We start from the raw sequence: 13,001 nt of genomic DNA on the forward strand, positions 1-13,001 counted from the left end.
TTCATTTCAACTAAAAAAGCCAAAGAGGATAGGAAAAAATGTCATTGTCAGATGACAGTATATCATATCTAACCTTGATTTGTGACTTTGGAAATTTAAGAACCTGGTTTTGAGAGAGGCTCTGCTTTCACCCAGGAGGCTGCATCTCTGTAGTCACGAGTGAATTTCTTCAGCCCACATTTTATTTGGGAATGAAGGACTGTGACTCAAACCCACAGCAGTGAATAGGAGGAACTGTGGCTCTGCTCTTGGCAATTCTGATCCATGTTTTTCAACTTTTTTTGTTTCACACCAGAGGGGAAAACTAATTTGTTTAGTTTCATTTATTCAATATAATTTATCTAAATATAGAACCAAATAAGTTTTGAGTTGACCAAACCTCATTTTGGCCAAAGAAACAGATACGGTTCTGAGTTTGGTTTGAAGATATTTAGGAACACAAATTTGTCTCCTTGTCATAGCTTGTCCCAAAGATCCTAGCAAAACCTTGAAGGAAATCTGACTCAACCCAAAGCTTATCCAGGCAATAGAGAGAAACATGATGGGATTCATTCCTTACTACCCGAAGAATTCTTCATTTGACATTAGTTTCAGCAGTTCTTCATGCAGACACGTGGAGAGGTGACAATATCTGAGCAGCACACAGACAACTTGGAAAAGAAGGCAAGTGTCAAGTCTTCAGGTGTGCCCAGAACTTAAACTGCCCAGCCCTTGCATCTGCTGCTCTGGCACTGTGCATGCTACTGGGACATGACCCATTTCAGACAAAACATGCTTACACAGATATTTTATCAGCATGACATTTTTCAGCTCTACATATCTTGTGACACTTAGAAAGAACTTTTGACCCTCATGTTTTTCATAGTTGGATTGATTCATTGATAACTCTGCACAGAGAAGGACCAGGTTTCTGCTCTATGGAAACCAACTCTGCCTTGCAAAACACAGATAAAAGGAGTGCACTAGTCACAGCACTCGTGCCAAAGGATAGTATCAAACTGGTTACTCTAAAAAGACTTATCAGCACCTCATATCCACCAGATATTTGTGCCTTAAGTGCAACTGGTTGAGAAGGATGGAGAGGAGGACAAGCTTCAAAATTCAGGCAGTGTCATAGCCCTGAGGCACTGCCAGCCCTGCTTGTCCCTCTCCATCCCTCCAGGGCTCCCCCTACCCTGCCCACAGCCCAGAACTTCATGTCAGCTTGCCGTGGCCATCAGCCCCCTGTCCCAAAACCAGAGCAGGGCCATCTCCAGCTTCCCACTGCCCTGCTTCAACCCACAGGTCCACACCTTGGCCTGTCCCCAGGGAGGTGCCTAATGCTCCTGGCTGTGCTGTGGGATGAGCCCCAGCTGCCAGAACCTGCCCTGACAGACCCAGCAGGGAGCTCTCATGGTCCCCAGGGAGCCACCAGCTCCCAGCCCTGGAGGTGCCCTGATGGGATGGGAGATAAATTTTACAGCTCCAGTCAGATGAGCTGGATTTTCCAACACGCAAAAATGCCACTGGATTTTCCAACAGTTTTCCCTGAAGAAAGCTGCAATACAACTCTAGATATATGCTTTTGAGGCATCCCTGTGCTGTCACTTCAACAGTGTGCCCCAGCAGCAGCACAACATCTGCTGCAGCTGGAGCCCCTCCAAGTCCAGTCCTGCTTCTTCCACCCTTTCAGATCCTCCTGAACAAGTTAATTTTGAGCTTTTCCTGGACTTTTTTTGCAAGTCTTCTTGAATAACCTGTTTGATTTAAAAGCACAGGGATCTTGAAGCCGCACCAGGAGTGAGAAGCAGCGATGGAGTTCAGAGAGTTTAGTTTCTCTGATCCCAGCAAGTGCTTCTGCAAGGGCTGAAGTGTGTCCTAGCTGGAAAACCCTTCATGGTGCTGGTGGCACCAGGGCAGTGTCAATGTGTTAATGTGAGGTGACTGCAGGGCCTTTTTTCTGACTTTATTGAAAAGGATGGAACACCTCTCCCATGAGGAAAGTCTGAGAGAATTGGACTTGTTCTGCTTGGAGAAGAGAAGGCTCTGGAGAGACCTTATTGTGGCCTTTCAGCAGGGACTACAAGAGAGCTGGGGAGGGACTTTTTGCAAGGCCATGCAGTGACACAAAAAGGGAGAATGGCTTTAAACTGAAAAGCGTTATGTTTATTATTAGATATTAGGAAGGGATTCTTTACTGTGAGGGTGGTGAGGCACTGGAACAAGTTGCCCAGAGAAAATGAGGATGCCCCATCCCTGGAAGTGTTCAGGGCCAAGTTAGATGGGGCTCTGAGCTACCTGGTCTATTGGAGGACAGCCCTGGCCATGGCAGGGGTTTGGAACTAGATGGCTTTTAAAGTCTCTTCCAAACTGCCAAATCTCCTTCGTTCAAGGCATTCATGAGTTATTTGACAAACATCTTTGCCAGTGGCCTAGATATACCTGATGCCTTTCAGCAAAAAATTAGATTAGAATACTTATTGCAGTCTTTAACATTAGATTTCTATGATTCCTATTTCTACTACTGCTAAGAGCAAGGAATTTTTGCACTATAGATTTAAGAACAGTATTTTATCCATATTTCTTACATAGCATTTAACCACATGTCTTTTGCAGCATGAGCCTCTCATAGTCCAAAAAATAGGAAGAAAAAAAGGAACAAAACCATGTTTTGCTCCTGCCACTCCTAAAAAAAAGATTGTCTTTGATACCTTTGCATTAAAACAAAATTGTGGAAAGCAGGAGGTTTTGCCAGCCTTCAGGAAAATAAAAACAAAATAAAATCCAGAATGAGAATTTGACTTATTCTTCCATTTTAAAAGAAAACTAAAAGGAAGAAGGAATCATCTCTTCTAAAAGTGCTAATCCCAGAAGCATTATAATAGCTGAAAAATATCTTCTTCACATTCCCTATGCAAATAATCTTTATCCACTTTTAGATAATGACATTTGGTTAGAGAAGAATAGGTTTCCTTTGGGAACGCTTTTATGTCATGTGGCATGCAGTTCCTGAAAACAGCAATTGATCTGTGATTAAGATATGATTAATATTACCAGAAATTAGTCCCTCAATAGTCTCTTTTTGAGACACAATACCAATAATCAGCTGGCTTCATTTCCATGCACACATAACACATACCATATTGCTGTTACTTTGCAGAGTTTGTATTTAGCATTTATCCCATTTTTGGATTCACTCTTTTGTTGGTATTATTAGACATAAGCCCATAAAACTAATTTCCACCAGCATTAGTACAATCTACATGGCCCGAGGCCCACAGTTTTAGCAGTATTTTTGCTATATTAGCCACGGATCTCTTGTGAGAAAACTGCTGTGCAGAAATTTTACTGTGCTTATGTGACAGCTGCTCACCATGTGTTTGAAAGGAACTATCAGGTGTGTTTCTAATTAAAGTGTTTAAAGAATCATCAACTGAAAATGGCAGCTGACAAAATCCAGGTTTTCCCCTAATCTAAGCCAAGGTTTTGGTGAGAGGAATTTATTGCAGAAACAATAGCAGACGTTAATAACAGTTTGCTGAGATGTAGGTTTGATACCCTGCTCCGAGCACTCTGACATTTGCTTGGACAGACACAGGAGGAAATTCACAAGACCTTATAGATACTATAAATTTCTGTGGATCTTTGTTTTTTTCTTTTATGAAAACTATTCTGCTTAGAATACTTGTATGAAAAAGCACTCAGCCCCACATTTGAGGTGTCTTTTTGCAATGCAGTACATCCAAAAGGAAGCCTCTGGGACTGCAGGACCTAAGAGTTGTAGTGAGCAGAGCTGGAGATGTAAAAGCATCAAAACTGTTTAATTGTGTCAGACCAGTGGTCCATCAAAACTGCTTGCCTACCTCCAATAGCAGCTGCTAACAGATGCTTAGGAAAGACCACAAGAACACCACATGCCTACATTGACACTTTTCCCCCAAAACTTACAGATTCTAGTTGTTTGTGGCTCAAGGAATTATTGAGGTATTAAGTGCATCCTCATTCTGATGTTCTGTCCTTGTTTGACTTTTCCTTATGAATGTGTCTAATTGCATTTTGAACAGTTTTATACCTTTGACTTGCATCAGCTACGTGAAATGAGTTTCACAGCTTAATTAGACGTTGTGCCAAATCAACTGTCTATTCCAGGCTGGACTTTCAGGTTTGTGTCCCCTCCCTGTCCCCACCTCCCTACTGAAATCTTACTTCAAATGTGACTAGAATTTCAAAGTTAAACACTTAATAAGTGAGAACTACCACCTACTTCATTCCTTTGCTGTGAAATTGCACTCTGTGGATGACAGCTATGTGCTTCATTTACATATTAACATTACTGACTTGTCCCTCAAACATAACCAGAGTCCACAATGAAGTTTGGAGACTGGGTACTGCAAAAGAGTACCTCCAGGAGCCTGAGGACAAACATGCTCAGAACTTATTGCCAAGCAGGTTTAACTTACACTACAGCTCTGCAAGTGAGGCAGATGTGAAATACCAGTGTGGTATGTCCAAGTGGCTACACTCACCTTATCAGGCAAGAGGAAGAGATAAATTAATTGTTTGATCAGGTTTAGCATTCTCAGATAGTACTGTGTCAGCAATACCTGTTTATAAGCAAAATTCATTCAATATTGTAGATTAAAATGTTAGTTCTAGAGTAGCCAGTTATGCAAATGGCAAAGAACTGCATCTCAGTTTTTACATCAGAGCAATGTATGGTGCCTGCTCTATGCTGACCAGTCTGATACCCTGGAGGCTTCTCTGAGAATTCCCCACCTGCAATTTATATAGAATACTTGGAAAGCCCAGAGTTGATGTGAATCTACCCACTGCTGTGCAGGTAAGGATGAGGGTTCAATAACATTTTTCAGATGTATTAGACCATCCATTTCAATGTCAGTGCAGGCTAGAAAGAAAATCATGGCCAAGAGGCACACAGAATGAAACTAGTGAAAACCCCTCAGGCCCTATCTTGTCCTCTCCTAGAGACCCTAGCACAAGGAGCATTTCAGAAAACACAGATTATGGATTTGTGCAGGTCTTTCTCTTATGCCAACCATTCCCAGATATTTCAGCAGCCAACAAAGGCAAATGCAGCAGAGATTTAAAATTACTAAAGAGCCCAGTACAGCTTAGGATCTGAGTGGCTGAGGAGAAGCCTTGCTGAAGGGTCCAGGAACACATCAAAAGCTGAACATGAGTCAGCAGAGCATGGCTGCAGCAACAAAGTCAAACTGGACCCTGGGCTGCAGCCACAGGGGCATTACTGGCAGGGATGGAGATGTGACCATTCCACTCAGGGCTGGTCAGGTTGCATCTGAACTGCTGTGTCCAATTCTGGTTACTACACTTCATGAAAGACAGAAGCAGACTGGAGAGGGTTCAAACGAAGGCTGCAAAGATGATCAAAGGGCTAGAGAACCTGCCCCATGAGGAAAGGCTGAAGGAGTAGGATCTTTCATCCATGCAGAAGAGAAGACTTATGGAGATCTCATCACGGTATTCCAGTACCTAGAGAGCAGATACAAGGAGGAGAGAGGATCCTTCTTCACAAGGAGACACATGGAAAAGACAAGAGGCAGTGGGTACAAGTTGTATTAGGAGACATTTCATCTTGATTTAAGAAAGAAATTTTTTACAGTGAGAATAATAAATAATTCAGTGGAACAACCTTGCCAGGAAAATGATCCCCATCACAGAAGGTTTTCAGTTTGAGACCCATCAGGTTGCTAGACAATCTCATTGAGGCTCCCTTTCCCAAGAAAACTTGGATCAGATGAACTTTTGAGGTCCCTTCCAACCTGGGCTGTTCCATGGTTCTGTGATTCTATGATTTAAATTAGGGTAGGAGTACACTGCACAAAGGGCCACTGCAAGCTCCAAGGAGATCAGAAGGTTTGTGCCATTTTTCCAGGCTTGCTCCAAGAGGACATCTTGCTCAAGTTGCACTGGACCCCACAGTTGTAGCTGGCATTTGGTTGCAGAAGTGCTGCTCTTTTTTGAGGCAGTGTCTGCAGAGCTGTTAGAGCTGGGCCAAGCACTAATTGTACAAAATTTTCAGGGAAGGGGACAAAATTTACCTCTGAAAGACAAATGAACTGGTTAATTGACCTTGTTGAGAAAACAATGTCAGAACATAGAATTCACTTTCCTTATCATTGATGCATTTGCAAAATAGAATAAGTTTCTCAGTAATTTAATTCAACAAAGGAGAAAAGAAAGGGAGAGGAGTTGTGAAAATTATGCACAATGTTCTTTTGTCATTTGTAGAAAAATTCTGAAGTGATTTTTTCTCTTCCCCAAAAGGACTGTTAATTTAATTTTATATTTTATCATAAAATATTAAATTTCCACATCTCAAAACGAAGTATCCAGGTCGACCCAACACTAATTCTTTATGAAATATACTTCTGCATAGAACTTGTGGAGTTATTGGTGCCATAGCTAATGAGGATGAGTGGGCAGTCTTTTGCCAAAGAGAATTTCGGTCTTCTGCAAGTCTCTGCTAATAAACTGTGACTCCACGGGGTCTGGAAGATCATGTTCTTTTTCACTGCACACTTGCAAGAATCATTTCCTCACCATGGATAACAGCAGCTTGGGGACAAATGATTATATGGTCTCAATACCAGATTGCTTGGCCTGACACAACTTCTTCTGAATGATTTCTAAGTTAGTTTCTAGGAGTTAACTTTTGCTGCTGATGTTGTCCCCAGCTCATGTAGCATGGATACTCATTATTTCTCCACTCTCTCACAAGGTTTTTAATACCACAGTGTGGTATGGTGGTAAGCTTAGAACTGTGCCCATCCTTTTATTACTGGTAGGTATCATGTCTTCCATCACCCTTTCACAATCCACTTATTTTTCTCCTTCATCTGCTCTAGCTTGTCTCATAGCTGATGCTCTCTTTGAGGCACATATTGTCATTTTCCAAATGCATGGGCATGACACCAACCACAAAGTAAAAGTCCAGGACATCTGAGAAATGCTGTGACATAATTGCCCAATAATTGTAATTATCATCAGAGACAGGTGCCTAATTACAGGCAGGTTACTAATCATAAAAACATCTAGCCTTCTTTTCTGCTTCCTGTCATGTTCTTATTTTCCTTCTTGCATTTCTTTATACTATTTTTTTTCTGAAGAGACGCCTTCAAATAACAGGCTCATCAATGGAACTCTCCCTCTGCATTGATCTGGTAAGAATGCTGACAGCATCCTAATTCCAGACTGTCACAAGTGAGTTTTTTTAGGTGACTGGCTAAATTTATGTCCATTTCCAGAGTGTCACAGAAATATTATTGTGCTGAAGTTAAATACGGATGTGCTCTGGTTCATTTCCCATGCTCTGCTGCAAACTGCATTAGCGTTCCTTCCTGGAGAGAGGTGGCTGCAAGCAAGGTGTCAGCTAAGAAGCATCTGCCTGAGCCAGCTGCAGCAGATTTCATAGGCCACTCGCATACAAGGCTGGCAATGTCCCACATGTCACCTCCACGGCCTCAAATCTTCCTTCTGTCCTAGCTCAGCCAGGCTGCCCTAGTTCAACAGGCAGACAGATGGATGACTCCTACTTCCCTTATTCCCCGTCAGTGAAAGGAAAACTAAACTAAACTGGGGAGACAGTGCGAGTCTATCACTACTCAGCCCTCGCAGACTTGGCTCTGCATGCTCCGTGATTTTGCTTCATGACCACAAGATGTCTCCTGTAATCCATGGAAACAGCGAAAGGCGGGCAGACAGGCCAAGGACGTGCACCCGTACAGAAAAAAGCGAGCAGCCTCCAGGAAACGCCTGAGAGGAGCTTCACGATGCACGTCCCGTCTCCCGCCCGAGAGAAGAGATCTCCCATCCCAGAAGAAAATTATCAGCTTTGAAAAGAGAAGGAAAATCTGATTAAACTTCTCCTTGAAGCAACAGATTAACTGGAGCAACTTGTAAACATTCACAGTTTATAAGCACCCCATGTTTAAAGGAAAGACCAATAGACTGACAAAGCGCTGAGAAATGGCTGTGAAATACACATGCACAGAAACGAGCTTCAAGCCTCCTTGAACTGCATTATTTCCACGACAGAACCTTGAAGAACCATAATTAATTTGTTTGGGCAAACGCAACAAATATCAGGCTCTACTTTTCGCAGACTTCCTTTCTAGCCTTGTCCAATATTGGTTATTGTCTCAGTCCACAGTGGAGCAGCACCGTGCGCAGCCTGCAGTCATTGACTCCCATCATTTCCAGGCAGGCCCGCGGCATGTTTTGGTTAATGAATTTCTTTATCCATACTCTAATGTCACACTAAAGAGCAGACTTGCCCTTGCACTGCTCTGCTTCTAGTTTTGGTTGTCCTTTTAGGGATGCAATTGCTTGTAACATGTAATGTAACTGGATTTTCCACTTTGAAGTTAGAGCTAGTCAGGATGCTTGAGGGTATATATTTCTAAAACTTTCCATTAAAAAGGAACGGAGGGGAAACTGTCATGTATTTCGAAATTCAGCACACTGTTAAAAAAAAAACAAAAACCCAAACCACCTGACATTTCCACTGTCAATATTTTTTCAGCCTGAAATTGGGGGAATTTTTAAAATACACTAGACAAATCTTTAGAAATCTCCTAACAAATATTTTTGCCCTCATCAATTACCATTTGCTGGAAGAAACTCATACTGAAACAAGTGCTTATAATTGAAAGTATCTGTCATATTAAATGATACACTCTTGTAAGTATGTAATTTAATTTGCAATTTCTAATTGCAACTTGTAAGGCACAAAAGCATGCAAAACAAAATTAAGTAATATTAATTGCTTTATTCAGACTGACAGGAGAACTCCCATGACTTAGGCAAATCATAGAAATGGAGGAAACCCTGTTCTTGGGATTACCAGTGGTGTAGTAGACCAACAGACCTGCATAGACTTCTGAATCAGATTTCCCACCTGAAGTCAGTGTCAGGGTGGTTATCATGGTACTTCCTCAAGCAGCAAGCTCTGCAAGAAAGAAGCCTTAAGGAACAAGCAGATGTTGAGAATGATGGCCTGCAGTGTAACTCCCAAAGGCTGTGTTTAAAACTAGAGCCACTACAGACAGACAGGAGGCTAACTTGTTCCTCTTCTTTCTAGGCCCTGGAACCCAGTATTAGAGCATCCATCCCAGCAATTGGCTTTAACTCCACATTTTAAGATGCCAAAAGCCCCACCCATTTCATGCACTTGTCTGCTATTTACCTCTTTTAGAACAAGCACATGTGATACATGTATTGGTGTAGTTGAAGGCAAAAGTGTCTGTTGCAATGAGAAGGGTGTAACAACCTCAGTACTTTTGCCATGTTCATTTTTATTAAAGGGTGGTCTCTTCCCAACAGCGTTTTGTCTCATGAGCAGCTCCACTGAGGTCAGTGAGACTGCTTTACAGGCTGAAGGATTTACCTCTTGATAAATATAGTCCATAAAAAGACAAGTGGAAAATCCTCCTGGCTTTTGAATAAGGTTTTATAAGATATCTACATGATTCTAGAGGTGGTTCCGAGGTATAATACTGGCTTGTGGTTTTCATGTGAAATTGAATAAATACCTCCAAAGTGTATTATTAAATATTCTAGTATGAAAGATCACTCTGAGCACTTTTGTAAATTTCTATTCTTAAAATATTGATTCAACTGTTTTGAAGAACACTATGGTTTTCTATAAACACTAAACCAAGCTAGCCACAAAATTTGTTGTATGAGTGCACAGGCTACTGCATTCCTCTATGCAATGTGCATTATGCAATTTATTATTTATGTATGCTGTTCCTTATCCATGATGAATAATCTGAGATGAGCTCAGTTGATTAGAGCATGGTGCTGATAACACCAAGGTCACATAATTGATCCCCATATGGGCCATTCACTCATTGGACTAGATGATCCTTGTGGGTTCCTTCCAACTCAGAATATTCTGTGATTCTGTGATTGTTACAAAGAGATGTAACTAAAAATACTTAGAAAAATGGGTGAATGGTTTACTTTAAAATTAACTGTGGAAAAGGTATAAATAAATTGGAATTACTATTGTCTGAGTTCTATGATGGTAACTACTGGGCTTAATGAGAATTTGAGTGATAGCCACTGTCTCTGATAAAATCGATAACTAGGCCTTGAGCTGAAGTATTCTGTTTTTCTGAAACCTTCTCACAGTGATACCTCAATTCCTCAGTTTTCTTATAGCCCATACATTTTATCACATATGTGTGTGTGTGTGTGTGTATTTCCTGCATGGGACACTGAGAACACCAGTTAATGTTTGATTTGTACACACACTTTTTATATAGGTGTGTTTGTTTTCTTGCTGGTCTTAGCCAGCATACCTGACACCTGAGTAAAACCTTTGAACTCTCAAGTGTCATTTATCGGTGGAGTCAAACAATATTTACTCAGCACTAGCTCTAAAGTAATCAAAATTGGCCTTGTCCAATTTAATCTATCCTGTTCTTCCCCAAAAATACAATAGCTGAACTTTCATTAGGAGGCCCTTGCCTCCTCTGAAAGAGTCAACATTGCCAGAAGCAAGCACTAACCAAAACAATCTTGAACTAGTCTAATACTTCCCTCATCTTAGCATCTACCAGGTTCATCAAGAAACTAAACCATAATCCTTTTAGAAGTTCCTCCATTTTCCTGAATTCTTCAGATTCTTGTGAACCAAACTTTAACGTTAACCCAACCACAGAGCTGACATATACCAATCTTCTCCATCACCAGCCCAAACAGTGAGTTAATTTTCCCTACCAGGGTCATCTGCAGCCTGACTCAACACATCTCTTCAATCCAGCAGTCATTTGGCTCTTCAGGCCTCTTAAACCCTGGATTAGGGTGAAACTCTAACCCTAGTTTTAACCAGAACTCAGAGTTTAATCTGTAGTTGTGACTAGCATCACCCCTGCTACCTCTCTGGATCAGCCTTTCCCATCTGAACCTCTAGCTGCAGCTCCAGCTTTCACTGAAAGAACCCATATCCTGTCCTGCCCAGTTACCCTGAATTGTCCCCTACCAGCCTTAGTCCCCATTCTAACTTTAATGTTCTTGTAGGAATGCACAATAAATACAAATTTTCCAAGTTTTCTTTTGGAAAACACTAATCTTTACCCCAATCCTAAGACTAGGCTCAGAACTGACCCTTCTCAGTTCATCCCTACCACCTGCAGCCACATCCCATTTCTGTGACAGCAAGGAATGAAGAAATTCAACAATATCCTTCAGCATGCATGTGGAGAAGGGCTGAGGTTACTGTAGGAAAGGAGATTGTTTAGGTGTAAGGAGTGGGTGATTTTGGGTCCGTGATGCAAGGCATGATTACAATTAGAGCTAAAATTCACCAGCAATACTGAGACTAATGAAGAACTTACATTCCTAGTCCCTGCAAAGTGCATGGTGTTAGGTAAGAGCTTCTTCTGTGAGGAATGAGTGATGCCTGCAAGATTTTGTAGGCTGCATCTAGCAGAGAATGTTTAATATTCAAGTTAGTTTTCAGAAGAAATGAGCTGAGGGGGGATTTTGCTGATTGTTGAGATTTTCAAAGCCTAATACTTGGAGCACCATCTTAACTGGATGTGGTGGTTGAACACCAGATGGCAACTAAGTTCCATGCAGCTTCTCCCTCACCTCCCCCCAGCGGGCTGGGGGAGAGAATTGGAAGAGTAAAAGTGAGAAAACTCATAGGTTGAGAAAAAAGACAGTTTCAGAGGTAAAGCAAAAGTTTTGCACACAAGCAAAGCAAATCATTCACCATTCCCCATGGGTAGGGAGGTGTCCAGCCAACTCCAAGAAAGCCAGGCTCTATCCCACTTTACAGTGACTTGGGAACACAAACTCTGTCACTCTGAATGTTCCCCTGCTTCCTTCTTCTTCTTCCCCCAGCTCTATATGCTGAGCATGATGCCACATGATATGGAATATTCCTCTGGATAAGTGGGGTCACCTGTACCGGCTGTGTCCTCTCCCAGCTCCCTGTGCACCCCCAGCCTGCTCACTGGTGGGGTGTGAGGAGCAGAAAATGCCTGGACTCTGATTTAAGCACTGCTCAGCAACAGCTAAGACATCTCTGTTATCAACCCTATTTTCAGTATACTTAAAGTGTGGGATAAGGGGCCAGTGCCAGGGATGTGGGGCTGTATCTGTTACAGATGCTTAGGAGTATAAAGTGGGGGATCAATACTAGGAGTTGGAAATGGCTTTTTATTATTTACTAGCCATGCAGGAACTGTTTTAGGCAGTACTTTGTAATATAGGTTGTAGATCCGTGGTTTTCAGCAATGGGTTTCTTTTTAAATGAGGCTGAATATACTCCTTTCCCCAAGAGAGACTGGGAAATCAGCTGGAGTCATGTAGAGACATGAGGCATGGCTACAGTGGTGAATTCTGGGTAGGTGAGCTTGAAAGAAACTTGGATTACAGAGCACTAGGTGATGTGCCAGGATTTCAGCAGGGAAGTAACCTCTGTGGCAGGCACCCAGGGAAACAGGCAGGCTGGTTCAAGTGCAAGACACTGCAGTGTGGGATCATTGCTGAAGTGCTCAGAGTGATATAATTAACTTGAAAGGGGGATGCAGCTGCATAAACTTCACATCCATACTTGCTCTAGAGGAGGAGCAAGCTCTTGTGGTTGAAATGTGCTAAGAGGATTCCTTCTGAGTTTGGCAGCATGAAGTGTGCACACAGAGCTCCAAAAAGCAGCTTTTTCATACATGAGGATGCTTGTTAATTCTTTTTCCTACCAACCTCTGTGTACTTCCATGCCCTGTAGAAAGATGCAATGAAATTACAATGTTAACAATCATGAGGGTACTTGGCCAGTGTCTTCCCCTTTGTGATAGCCCACAGAGACCAAAGTCGGCCAGGCTGTGTGAGCCACCCCCTCTGGAGACCGGCAACCACAGCTGCTCCTCCTGGGTCAGCTGGCACAGTGTCAGACCTACCACTGTTCCACCAGAAATACACAAAGTGCAGCAGATGCCTAACAGGGAGAGTAAAATGAGGCTTTACCC

This window comes from Sturnus vulgaris, chromosome 1 (assembly GCF_052056855.1).
Source record: "Sturnus vulgaris isolate bStuVul1 chromosome 1, bStuVul1.hap1, whole genome shotgun sequence".
Classification (NCBI taxonomy): domain Eukaryota; kingdom Metazoa; phylum Chordata; class Aves; order Passeriformes; family Sturnidae; genus Sturnus; species Sturnus vulgaris.